The sequence below is a fragment of the Megalopta genalis genome, chromosome 6 (genome assembly GCF_051020955.1).
Source record: "Megalopta genalis isolate 19385.01 chromosome 6, iyMegGena1_principal, whole genome shotgun sequence".
Classification (NCBI taxonomy): domain Eukaryota; kingdom Metazoa; phylum Arthropoda; class Insecta; order Hymenoptera; family Halictidae; genus Megalopta; species Megalopta genalis.
In genome coordinates this window covers 16,687,581-16,700,438 of record NC_135018.1, presented here as the reverse complement: position 1 = coordinate 16,700,438, position 12,858 = coordinate 16,687,581, and positions in this window count along the sequence as shown.

Below are 12,858 nucleotides of genomic sequence, written 5' to 3'. Positions count from 1 at the left end.
TCTCTGACAACTTGAAAATTCCACGCTCGTAGAAAGTCTGATCCTTTTCGGCCAAAAACGCTCAGATTGTGCAGAAAAATGGACAATTTGGGAACAGGAGATACGATTATTCCGACTTTGCACCATGTTTTTATAATCGTTGACAATCGGTAACTATTGGGTTGGCAACTAAGTAATTGCCGATTTGTTCAATGAAATAAAAAATTCTTTTTACTTGGAATGAAGTTTAATCTGTGATGTATTTTCCATTTTGTTCGATGACCTTTTGCCATCTCTCTGGCAACTTGAAAATTCCACGCTCGTAGAAAGTCTGATCCTTTTCGGCCAAAAACGCTCAGATTGTGCAGAAAAATGGACAATTTGGGAACAGGAGATACGATTATTCCGACTTTGCACTATGTTTTTATAATCGTTGACAATCGGTAACTATTGGGTTGGCAACTAAGTAATTGCCGATTTGTTCAATGAAATAAAAAATTCTTTTTACTTGGAATGAAGTTTAATCTGTAATGTATTTTCCATTTTGTTCGATGACCTTTTGCCATCTCTCTGGCAACTTGAAAATTCCACGCTCGTAGAAAGTCTGACCCTTTTCGGCCAAAAACGCTCAGATTGTGCAGAAAAATGGACAATTTGGGAACAGGAGATACGATTATTCCGACTTTGCACCATGTTTTTATAATCGTTGACAATCGGTAACTATTGGGTTGGCAACTAAGTAATTGCCGATTTGTTCAATGAATTAAAAAATTGTTTTTTACTTGGAATAAAGTTTAATCTGTAATGTAGTTTCCATTTTGTTCGATGACCTTTTGCCATCTCTCTGGCAACTTGAAAATTCCACGCTCGTAGAAAGTCTGATCCTTTTCGGCCAAAAACTGAGTTAAGTGAGATTTTACAGCGTCATCATCGTTAAAAGTTTTACCACGAAGGGAGTTGTCCAGGGATCGAAATAAGTGGTGATCCGATGGCGCGAGATCAGGACTATATGGTGGGTGTAACATCAATTCACAACCGATATCCATCAATTTTTGCCGAGTGGACAAATACGTGTGCGGCCTAGCATTGTCCTGCTGGAAAATGACACTTTTACGATTGATCAATTCTGGTCGCTTTTCCTTGACCGCTGCATTCAATTTGTCCAGTTGCTAATATTCACGGATAATAAAAAATAACATAATAATAATAATAATAATAATTTTATAATATAACATTTACGGATATCGTAAAAATGGGAGTGAGAGACATCTATAACTGAAATCGGCAATTACTTAGTTGCCAACCCAATATTTACTCAGATTTGAAAATTGATTTTTCCTCGAATTTGTTACCAGACCGTGCATCTTTGCGCGAAATAAAATGTTTCATCATTTTTTACATCGAACAGTTTATCGCATTAGAGAAAAATGTGTTTCTTCTTTTGTCAACGATGTTAACGCAGCGAAAGTGATGCAGTATTTTTGTGTTCTCCTTTTGTCGTCACTGTTCTCTGTTTCGTTTATTCCATTTTTGCTATAAATGTACAACATTCGCAGTCTGTTCATTGTAATTTCGCAATTTCATTCGGAATTTTATGGAAAACGTAAGAATTTTGAGAAAGGAATCGATGTCACGTATCTTTCTTTACTTTGTAATTTTAATTGAATCGAGCAAATTTGTATTTTAATCTGTTGATGATTTTGAGCGCCGGCCGAAGTGTTAATCGTTTGCACTCTAATGGCGATTCTCAGACACCAATTTAATGAATTACCAAATTTGTTTCTATTCGATATTCAATTAAAACTTGAACTGTGACAAGTGTGCGACATTCTTTCTCGATTCTTTCCATTCTTTTTCGACGTTGACTTCTTCGATGATGATTTTAATAAATATTAACATATAAATTACATATAAATTACATATAAATTATCAGAAGCCAGGATGTTTGGTTTTCGTTTGTTTTCAGTTGTATTGTACATAGTAATCATATTGTTTTTATTTCCATTTCTATTATTGTTTTATTATCGTTATTACCATTATAATAATTATTATATAGGACTCCTAAAGAAAATTAAGAAGGCGTTTGGCTCGCTGATGCTAAATAAATAAACAAATAAATAAATTTTATTATCATCGAAAAATGTAAACGAAAGCATATATACGTGGATGACCATTCGCGAGCATAGTCTGTGGAATCTCCAAGCGGAGTGTAACGAAATTGATAATGCGAATAGAAGGCATACTTAGCATACCGAGGTTGACTATATTTTAAGCGATCATTATTTTAGATCGTCGTTTAATATGCAAAAGCGTCTCTCGAAGCGGGCAATTGATAGCCGTCAACTTTTGTTTCGTGTTCGTGCAGCGAGCCCGATAGATCAGGCCACTCATTAAACTTTATTAAGTGTTTTTCCGGGACAATTTTATTCAATTATGTGGGGGAACACACGATACGGTAATTAACTTATCTCATTTCTAGAACCGGTGCACCTGGGGTTTTCACAAATTGTCGTAAATCACGGACTTCCTTTCAATCCTGTTCTCCCTTCGAAAAGGATCGGCCGGCGAATACAAGATTTCTCGTTGCTCACGGTGTTTTTTCGTTGCGAGTAGACGTTCCGGGATCGCCCCGAGGGATCGACCATAAACCCCGCCATAAAATCCCGAAGGAATTTTATGAAAGCGTTCTCGTTAGACCGCGGCTGTGTTCTGGGCGTTTTCCGAATAGCGGTGATGACTGCTGTTGAAATCGTTCCCGGCTTCCTGTCGCAGAAACTGACTTCTTTGTAACTCTCTCTCTCTTCCTCTCTCGATTCTCCGCGCGGCAATATTTATAACTTTATTCGGTGGCAGCCAGTTTACAGCGCAACAGGTTTGCCAACGGCGCGCCGAAAGGAAATCGCGATTTTTGTTCTGTCAGAATCGCTGATCGTCTCGTGATCCTGTAAATTGCAGCGATCTCTCTAATAATCTTTCCGAGCGGAGGAAGTAATCGTTGCTAGATTAACTCGATATTACCCTGAATCGTCTGTTAAAATTTCAAACGCTGCGATATTCCCTTTCCAATTATTTTAAATCGCATCGGCGGATTTTATGCATTTGCGACGAACAAACCAAATGCGAAACTGTAAGAACGTTAGAAGAATTTTTAAAGACATTGTTACGTTATCTTCATCTCACTATCATTGTTAAAAGAAGAAGGAGATTCTTAGACAATTTCTATTTTGCTTAAAGATTAGCAATCGTCGGCAACCATTTAACAGTCGTTAAACTCACGAAGGACTAGGAATATTTAATTCAAACGTTGGAATCTGGAAAGTACAATTGGTTTCATATATTTTTGGAATCATTATTTTCAATGCTATTTCTGCGATCATCGTGTGAAACGACTCGAATCTTTAGCAAGAAAAGAAGAAACTAAATTAAAAGATCTTAAATTTTTAATTTAAGAAGATTTTTACATTTTCCTTTTTGTTCCTCGTTTTATGTCTTTTTAAGTCTAATTCTTAGAACGTAACTGCATAAAAAATCAAACTAGCCCGCGACTTTGTAACGAAGAATAAAAAAGTCGCAGGCTGTCAGAGAACTTTGGAGTTACAGCTTGCTGTTTAATAAGTCGGAAGTAATTGAAGAATAAATGGGAATGCTACGGTGTTCTCTTTTACGTTCGAAGACGTTTCTTGACGGCTCGCCTTTCGGGTAATTTATATACTTACGACTTTATGATGCCTCATAAATCCCGAATCGTCGAAGCTTAGCTTTATGTGGCTTCACGAGCCTACCAAGGTAACAAACTCCTATAATGTAGTTCCAATTAAAAGATTGTAAAACGTGCGCCGAGGAACGACGCTCGAAAAGTTTTGGATCATCTTCGACCGTGTGTGCTGGCACCGCGCAGCTGTTTAATCGTTCGAAAGCTGGATACGATTCCAGTTCGTCGCCATTCTTTAATAGCTAACAGCCCGTTGAAATAGCAACTTTGAACCAGTTTATAATCTCGTGAATTTCGACCCCCGGATTACTGTGATCTCGTGTCATTTCTAACACGCATCGATATTTTAACCCTTTGTGCTCGAGTGGTGACTCCGAGGCACCACTAAAAAATTGGTTATATCACGTTTCAAGATAATTTTTATATTAACAAAATTTCGATTTAAAAGATTGCTAAGATTTTTTTAATTTTGTCACGTATAATCGAAATACTATAAGTTAGAAAGATGATTTTATATTTACAGTTAAAATAGCTTCGAGTGCAAAGGGCTAATCTCTTGCGTTGTAACGAGTTGGACTCGTGATGAAGATTTCATTTTGTTCTTATTCGTTTCTTCGAAATCGAAATAAAATTTTATTTCTGCGTTATTGAAGTTTAGAGAAATTGTATCATCACGTTGTGTTAGAGAAATTGTTATGGGCAAAGAAGTGGTAATCAATGTAATTGTAAAAAAAATCGTAGTTTATTATATTATAATAATTTATTATTATTATATTATTAATTATTCATTTTATTATAAATTAGTCTATAAATTGCAGGGATGATTACAGATATTTATTTGTTATTATTATCATTTATTTTATCAAATATGTTTAATAAATTTGAAGTCGTAGAATATGCGGGATTTCTGTTTAGTTATTTATTATCGGGATGAAAATATTATAAATGCAGGTAGTTTAACAATTTTAAGTAATCGTGTTGGGGGTGTGGGTATTTTTTTATATTGATCGGGATTATATTCGATTAATGGTTCTCGGCATTTACTATTCCATAATGTAAGCTTAATGTTTATAATTATATTAATTTCAGGCTATAGTTACAAAAATAACTCTTAATTACCTTTCTCTTCGTGGTTATCCGCTGCAATAACTGCTCCAACCTTTTTAAAACGGTTATTTCTTCGGTCCCGAAAGGACGAATCACCGGTGACTACGTAGGGTTCATTAATTTTCCTGGCTCGACGAAGGTCTAAAAATGAAACTGATTAATAATAGCAAAAATAACCAACAAGACATTCGCCCGAGTGAATTAATTGCGTATAAAAGATGAAGACCCCTTTAGGGAATGAATGCACATAAACGAATTTATTGTGAATCCGAAACCGATCCACTCCCAAATCGACTCATCACGGGGAATTAAAAAGAGGAACGGGTTAATGCTAATTCATGGTCGGTGTTCGTGGATTAAGAAATAATTATGAAGAATTGAACGTTAACGAGGGGTGCCGCGCACAAAATGAGTATGCGGACGATTGTAATGATCCGAACGTATGTTTAACATCGATTATCGCGATTACTATCACACGGTAAGCCAATCGAATGTTATGCGAGAATTTCAAACTTGAGCAGTCTTAATCCCAAAATTCTATAATTAAAATCTCTCTTAACTGGACAGAAGCATTTTTATAAACAGGATCGTTTCGACCGCGTAATCCTCTTTTCTCCAAGGTTATTTTTGCGGCTGTAAGGAAAAACGCCGCGGGTCGCAATTTCGAAAAGTTTAAATTGACGGGTTAATTAAACCGTAGCTATAAAATATCTATTTCATTTAGAAAAATAATTGGGTGAAACGTTTATAGTTGAAACAATTTAAATGCCTCCTCGAATTAGATAGAATTGAATATATGTGCTTAATGAACACGGATTAATTTAATAAAGTCTATTATAAAATTCTACAGGCTGTTCACTTTTTCTTTACTTCCAATTCAGATTATTTTCTTAATATCTAAACGGTTCGGTTTAGTTCTTTCATTAGTCGTACGCATATAACACGTAGCACTATTTATTCATAGATTTATCGCATCCTCTATGTTTATTAGATTCGCCGTCCTTTGCAAACGTTTACGGAACGACGTCCACATTTTCATTAATTAGTCGATTCGCATAAAATGTAGGCGCGGGTTAGGATCACAGTCGACTTTCATTCGACCGAACAGTGATCCGCGGACGGAAGGAGATGCACGCAAAGAACAGTTACGCTCTTCGCCGATCAAAGGCGTGTTCGCGAAAAGTCACGAATCACTGTGAAAAATCACCGTGGTCGGCAACGAACGTGATCGAATCGCCAGTGATTCGAAGGTAACGGTTCTAGCCATCGCTACTATCGACACATACCCCGAATTTGCTAGTAAGAATAAACGGACTAGATAATAGGAGACGGCCAAAGATATGTTTAGATTAATATTTAATTTAGATTAATAAATAATTAATGGCACTCGACAACTCGCCTGACGATGATGTTAGAAGCAACTGTGGTTTACTTGCCTGAGAAGAACTCTGTCTGCGAGCTGGATTTCTGGGAGATAACGGAGACTTCTCCAATTCAGAACATAATCCGCAAGAAAGAAGAAATACTAAAGGCGGCTGTAAAACTCCAGTTTCGTCGGGACAGAAAGAAAGCGAGCGATAGGGGAAGGGAGGGAGGGAGAGCGAGAGGGAGAGAGAATGAGAGACAGAGACAGAGAATGTGAGAGAGATAATGAGAGAGAGAATGAGAGACAGAGACAGATAATGTGAGAGAGAGAATGAGAGAGAAAATGAGAAAGAGGGGGGAGAGAGAAGAGAGAGAAAGAATAAGAGAGAGGATGAGAGAGAGGGAGAAAAGAGATAAAGAATAAAAGAGGCAATGAGAGAGAGGAGAGAGAGAGAGAATGAGAAAGAAGGGGGAGAGAGAAGAGAGAGAAAGAATAAGAGAGAGGATGAGAGAGAGGGAGAAAAGAGAGAAAGAATAAAAGAGGCAATGAGAGAGAGGAGAGAGAGAGAGAGAGAATGAGAAAGAGGGAGAAGAGAGAGGAAGAATGAGAGAGTCCTAAATTTCATGTATAGCGATACAAATTTCTAAAAGATAACGACAACAACAAATGTGAGGAATGCCCCAAATTTTCTCGTCCATTAGCGATTATTAGCGAAGAAAATAATTCTATGTCGAGAGCATTTTATCGGTGCCCGTCCTATTTACGAGAGCGACAGAAAAGAGTTCATTCTAAATACAGTAATGTCTCCCTTACTGACGCTCGGATTGTCCACAAAAATGGATAATTTGGGAAGAGGAGATACGGTTATTCGAGCCTTGCGGCTCGTTTTTGTAATTGTGGACAATTTATAACTATAAAAATAAACCGTGAGGCTCGAATAATCGTACCTCCTCTTCCAAAATTGTTCATTTTTCTGGTCAACCTGGGCGTCAATTAGAGAGACATTACCGTAATTCGATTCAATTTGTATTATCTTACTACACACGATACAGACCATATTAAAAGAATCTTTTATTTTGTTGTAAACAGCCATAAGACGCGGTCCTTTATACTTACAGAACAAAGTTTTACAGAAAACTAAGCGTTAGTTACAAACTTAGGTTAAGACGTAAACATAAGAATACACTCTGACACCAGTAATACACCCTAACCCACTCCTATACTTTTAAGCGGTCGATCAATTATAAACTAGCTGTATCTACTATTATAACAGCCATGAATATCTTGGCAAATTGTTACAGGCCGATGCCTGGTGAACAATTAAATAAATAATAACAACGATAATAATGCTATCGACACATCCGGCGCGCTGTCCCGGCAATTCGTCGTGCGGTTCAGCGGGGGCGTAGCCCATTTCATAGTAAATTTGTCAGCGGGTCGATCATTAAAACGAATTCGCCGGGTCGTCCCATTAGCGGCAGCAGAATCGGGGCGCTGACATTGACTTCGTTCGTCCCTGGGCCGACTGTCTACCGTGCTAGTGGTGGCTCACGCACCGTGCACACCGGGTCCAACACAACCGTTCAGTTGGTTCGTTGGTTCGTTCGGGTTGCACCCTGAAATAAGGTAGCCCCGGCGACGACGAACGGAGGAGCCGACGTGGGTGGTCCGAGAGAGATTTGCCTTCCGCTAAATATCGCCTTTGCGCCCTCGACGTGGGTGGCCTCCTCTCTGGCTGCTCTGCCGAGGGGAATCGTCCATCCTCCTTGGTGTGGCTGGCTCGCCTTCCATCGTCCTCCGACCAGGAGCTGTTGTCTCCTGTCCTCCTTCTCCTGGCTCCGATTCCTCTATGCGCGGGAAAACCGCTAAACACGAGCCGCATAATCACCAATCGATTTCACGTTATTCATTGCACACGGGACCTCTGGCCCGACCAAACTGTGGAAGTCGCGTTTCGGCCGAACTAGCCTTGACACGGGTTAAATACAGGGCCCTAGTAAATTAAATTCGAGTAATTTATTAAGCAAGCCGAAATCCTGAAGGTAATACTCTAATGATAATAATAATATTAATAATAATAATAATAATAATAATAATAATAATAATAATAATAATAATAATAATACTTTATTCGTGTATACGAATTTATTATATTAAGCAAACCGAAATCCTAAAGGTAATACTCTAATGATAATAATAATATTAATAATAATAATAATAATAATAATAATAATAATAATAATACTTTATTCGTGTATACGAATTTATTATATTAAGCAAACCGAAATCCTGAAAGTAATAATCTAATGATAAAAATAATATTAATAATAATAATAATAATAATAATATAATAATAATAATAATAATACTTTATTCGTGTATACGAATTTATTATATTAAGCAAAGCGAAATCCTGAAGGTAATACTCTAATGATAATAATAATATTAATAATAATAATAATAATAATAATAATAATAATAATAATAATAATAATTTATTCGTGTATACAGAAGAAGAAATATAAAGAAAGAGATTTTGTATAGCCGTCGCACCAGTAGAATAAAGATCTGAGAAAAAGAGAAAATAAATAAAAATATATACAGGGTGTCCCATTTAAGGTGAGATTGTAAAAGATCTCGTGGACACGTGATTTAAACAAGAAGACTGACATATGTCCTTTAGTATTTCGAGCGGAGAATCCAATGGCACTACTAGTTTTTTTTTTAAATGCGTAGACGTTTTCAAGGTTATTTCAAGATTATCTTGTTTTTTTTCTCATCATAAACCTATATTTTTTTTCACTTTCGGAATCGTAACATTTTTTTAAATGGAATCATATATTTTTTTGTTATACTAGTCGATTTCGCTTTGTTATACTAGTCGACCAAGGCATTTATTGCGAAAAAACATAGCTTCAGAAGATATTTTAATCTTAATAACGTTGACCTTCAAAAATACGATCTTCAACCTGAACGCAAAGATTTACTCTTGTCTCTAAAATTCTCGATAATTCGATAAAAAAATGTCTCGAAAATTCGAATATCGTCCAAACCAATGATTTTTCGTAATAAATGCTTTGGTATTTTTAATGAAGAGACTGTCGAGCCGAGTTGACCAGTTGACAATATAAAATATATGATGCCATTAAAAAAACGAAAATACAGTTGTCCTTCGTACATCCTCGACGTTCGTTCACCTAGAAAAATCTAATTAATATCAGATCACGTGTCCCCTTAAAACCATTCAAATTTCGTTCGAAACATATGTTTCAGTATCCTCGACGGTTTCGAAGATATTCGACTGGATCGATTTAAATGGGTCACCCTCTAAATAATAAGCGTTCTAAACAGAGCGTTCTGCTTAAATAGAGCACTTCCATGGAACCTCCAGCACGAAATTTTTCCGGGAACCGAAAATTTCGTGAGTGATTACGATACCTGTTACTTTCCCCTATGTCCGAGGGGAGGGTCCTCCTTTGGGATCTCTTTCTCTCTTACTCTTTTTCTCTCGCTTGCCTCTCTCTCTCTCTCTCTCTCTCCGGTGTTCCGAGGCCCTGCTTCAGGATGAATGGGTGTTATTATAGGTAAAGGTAATGAAAGATATGGTTACGCTGTAATAAATAGTATGCGGAATCCGAGGCCCGGCCACGGGTTGCTTTGAAACGTTACCGCGTTGCGAGCACTAACCGTGGACCGAGACGGTAATGATCGGTGTTTCGAGCCATTCCTTTCGCTTTATTGGCCCGGCGAGGTGAACCGTTCCAGGGCAGACTTAGCGTTTCACGGGAAAATTAAGGGCAACGGGGTGGGACAGGTTTAGAGACGTTTACGGGGACGCTGCAATTATTACGGGGTGGTTAATTGCCGCGCGGCCGCTGTTGAATCTATTTTCGTACTTTCCCGGTAATGTCGATCGTCTCCCTCGGATTGACTCGTCGAGCGTTTTAAGCAACGTGCAATTTTTCATCTCGAGAGGCTTGATCGGATTTAACGGGTGTACTTTTCGGATGACTTGTTTATTAACGGCGAATTTATGCTGCTGGGGAGTTGATTGGGCCACGTGGCCGGTATATGCGGAACATTTGATGTCAGAGTTGCTAATTGGGGCCGAGGCCGAGGCTTCTCGCCTGACTTTTCTTCAACGACATTTAATCATTTATTTCTTAGCATATTTCGTGAATTTTTTGGCGTCGACTTCTCGCGTCAGAGATTTTATTATTCGATTCGGAGAAGAAACGAATAGACGATGATAGATCTAGAAGAATGAATATTTACACGAATGCGAGAGAGAGGTATATACAGGGTGTCCCACAATTATTTTAACAGCCGAAAATGAGGGGTAGCTGAGGTCATTTGAAGTAACTTTTTCCTTTGCGAAAATGCAATCCGCGGCTTTGTTTACGAGTTATTAACGAAAAACACTGGCCAATGAGAGGTGACGGTGCGAGAGAGAGGGTCCGCGAGAGAGTCCGCAGCACAAGGCTTTGACAGAAGGTCGGGACGGACTCGAGCCGCGATCGAAGTATTGAACAAGTCATAAGGCGAGAACTTTACGGATTTTTTTTACTACATAACAGTGATATTTTTAAGAAAAACGCTGTTCACCTTTACTTTAGAACGTCTGAAGAATATTTACTAATTTTTCGGACCCGAAATAATATGAAGTTTAACCGTGACAGCTGTTTTAATTTTCTGGTGTGCATGACACCTCGTGTGTACCATATGAAATTTTTATGCAAGGTGTACAGTGAAGATTAACGAATGATTTGCAAAGCTGATTTAATAATAAATAAGGGACGTAAAGGATTTGTTTATTAGAGAGATATGAAAAATATTATCAGTAAGAAACTCACCCATTTAGTTGAGGATGCATTTGCTGGCTGAAATTCATGATGTCGAAGGGCACTGACCTTGTACAACGTACAGCTGATCTTTCACTGCACTGTCACTAAACACTGATCACTTAATTAATCACTGATAATCCGAATCACTTGTGGATATTTAAGAAAGATCACTGAGACTCGTTCGCGGATAATCGTTTATTCGACGCGTTCGTTCGGAAGTCGACGTTTCACTGCCAAAAAATCGAGGCCTCGACCGTGGGCCCTTGTCGTTCGTCTTTCGGCCGTCCGAGGAAATAACACCCGATACTATTTTCTTCGAAGCGCAGGGTACCGCCAAATGAAATAAACAAGATATGCCGAGACGTAAACTGTGTCCGACCCGCTGTCACCCTGCGCTCTTAGAACGTAATTAATGGCCGTGCGAAGAAAATGGTATCGAGTGTCATTTCCTCGGACGGCCGAACGAAGAACAACAAGGACCCACAGTCAAGGCCTGAATTTTTCGGCAGTGAAACGTCGACTTCCGAACGAACGCGTCGAATAAACGATTATCCGCGAACGACTCTCAGTGATCTTTCTTAAATATCCACAAGTGATTCGGATTATCAGTGATTAAATAACTGATCAGTGTTTGGTGACAGTGCAGTGTAAGTGAACTTCGCAAATAACCATACCAGAGGTTCCACCGACAGTATCCCTCGAATGTTGCGGTCATCGACCTGGGATCAGCTGTTCGTTGTACGAGGTCAGTACGTACGAGTCAGCAAATGCATCCTCAACTAAATGGGTAAGTTTCTTATCGATAATATTTTTCATATTTCTCTAAAAAACAAATCCTTTACGTACCTTAACGCGATTATTTATTATTAAATCAGCTTTGCGAATCATTCGTTGAATTCTGTTCGTACACGGAATTATTTAAATTAAAATATCGTTTACGAACTTTGTTAATCTTCACTGTACACCTCGCATAAAAATTTCATATGGTACACACGAGGTGTCATGCACACCAGAAAATTAAAACGACTGTCACGGTTAAACTACATATTATTTCGAGTCCGAAAAATTAGTGAATATTCTTCAGACGTTCTAAAGTAAAGGTGAACAGCGTTTTTCTTAAAAATATCACTGTTATGTAGTAAAAAGAATCCGTAAAGTTCTCGCCTTGTGACTTGTTCAATACTTCGATCGCGGCTCGAGTCCGTCCCGACCTTCTGTCAAAGCCTCGTGCTGCGGACTCTCTCGCGGACCCTCTCTCTCGCACCGTCACCTCTCATTGGCCAGTGTTTTTCGTTAATAACTCGTAAACAAAGCCGTGGATTGCATTTTCGCAAAGGAAAAAGTTACTTCAAATGACCTCAGCTACCCCTCATTTTCGGCTGTTAAAATAATTGTGGGACACCCTGTATATAGCGCATCCCGAAAAATAGAATTCCATCGAATCCGATCGTCGATTTAGATTGTCCTCCGAATCCATACAGCGGGCCCGGAGCTATCGGCGGGTCGCATAACGCAAAGAAGGGAAGAGCATTTTCGTGCACGCGAGACGGTCCTCGTTGCCTACGATAGGAGTTAGACAGCGGCAGCAACGGTCTCGGGTCCCTGCCGCCGCCTGCAGGGTGAAAAATACTTGTGCGCCCGAGCGTGCCACGTACTCGATTGGTCTCGACCGAGAAGGCATCGATCTCGCCATTGATCGATCGATCCGGAGGTCTCGGATAAGATGCTGTCGTCGTCCTGGTCTCGTCCTGCTCGTCGTCCAGCACGGGGTAGACCACACGCGTTGTGTCGCCTCTCTTTCCTCCTCCCTCTGCCTCTCTTCGCTCCTTTCTATCCGCTCCCTCTCTCTC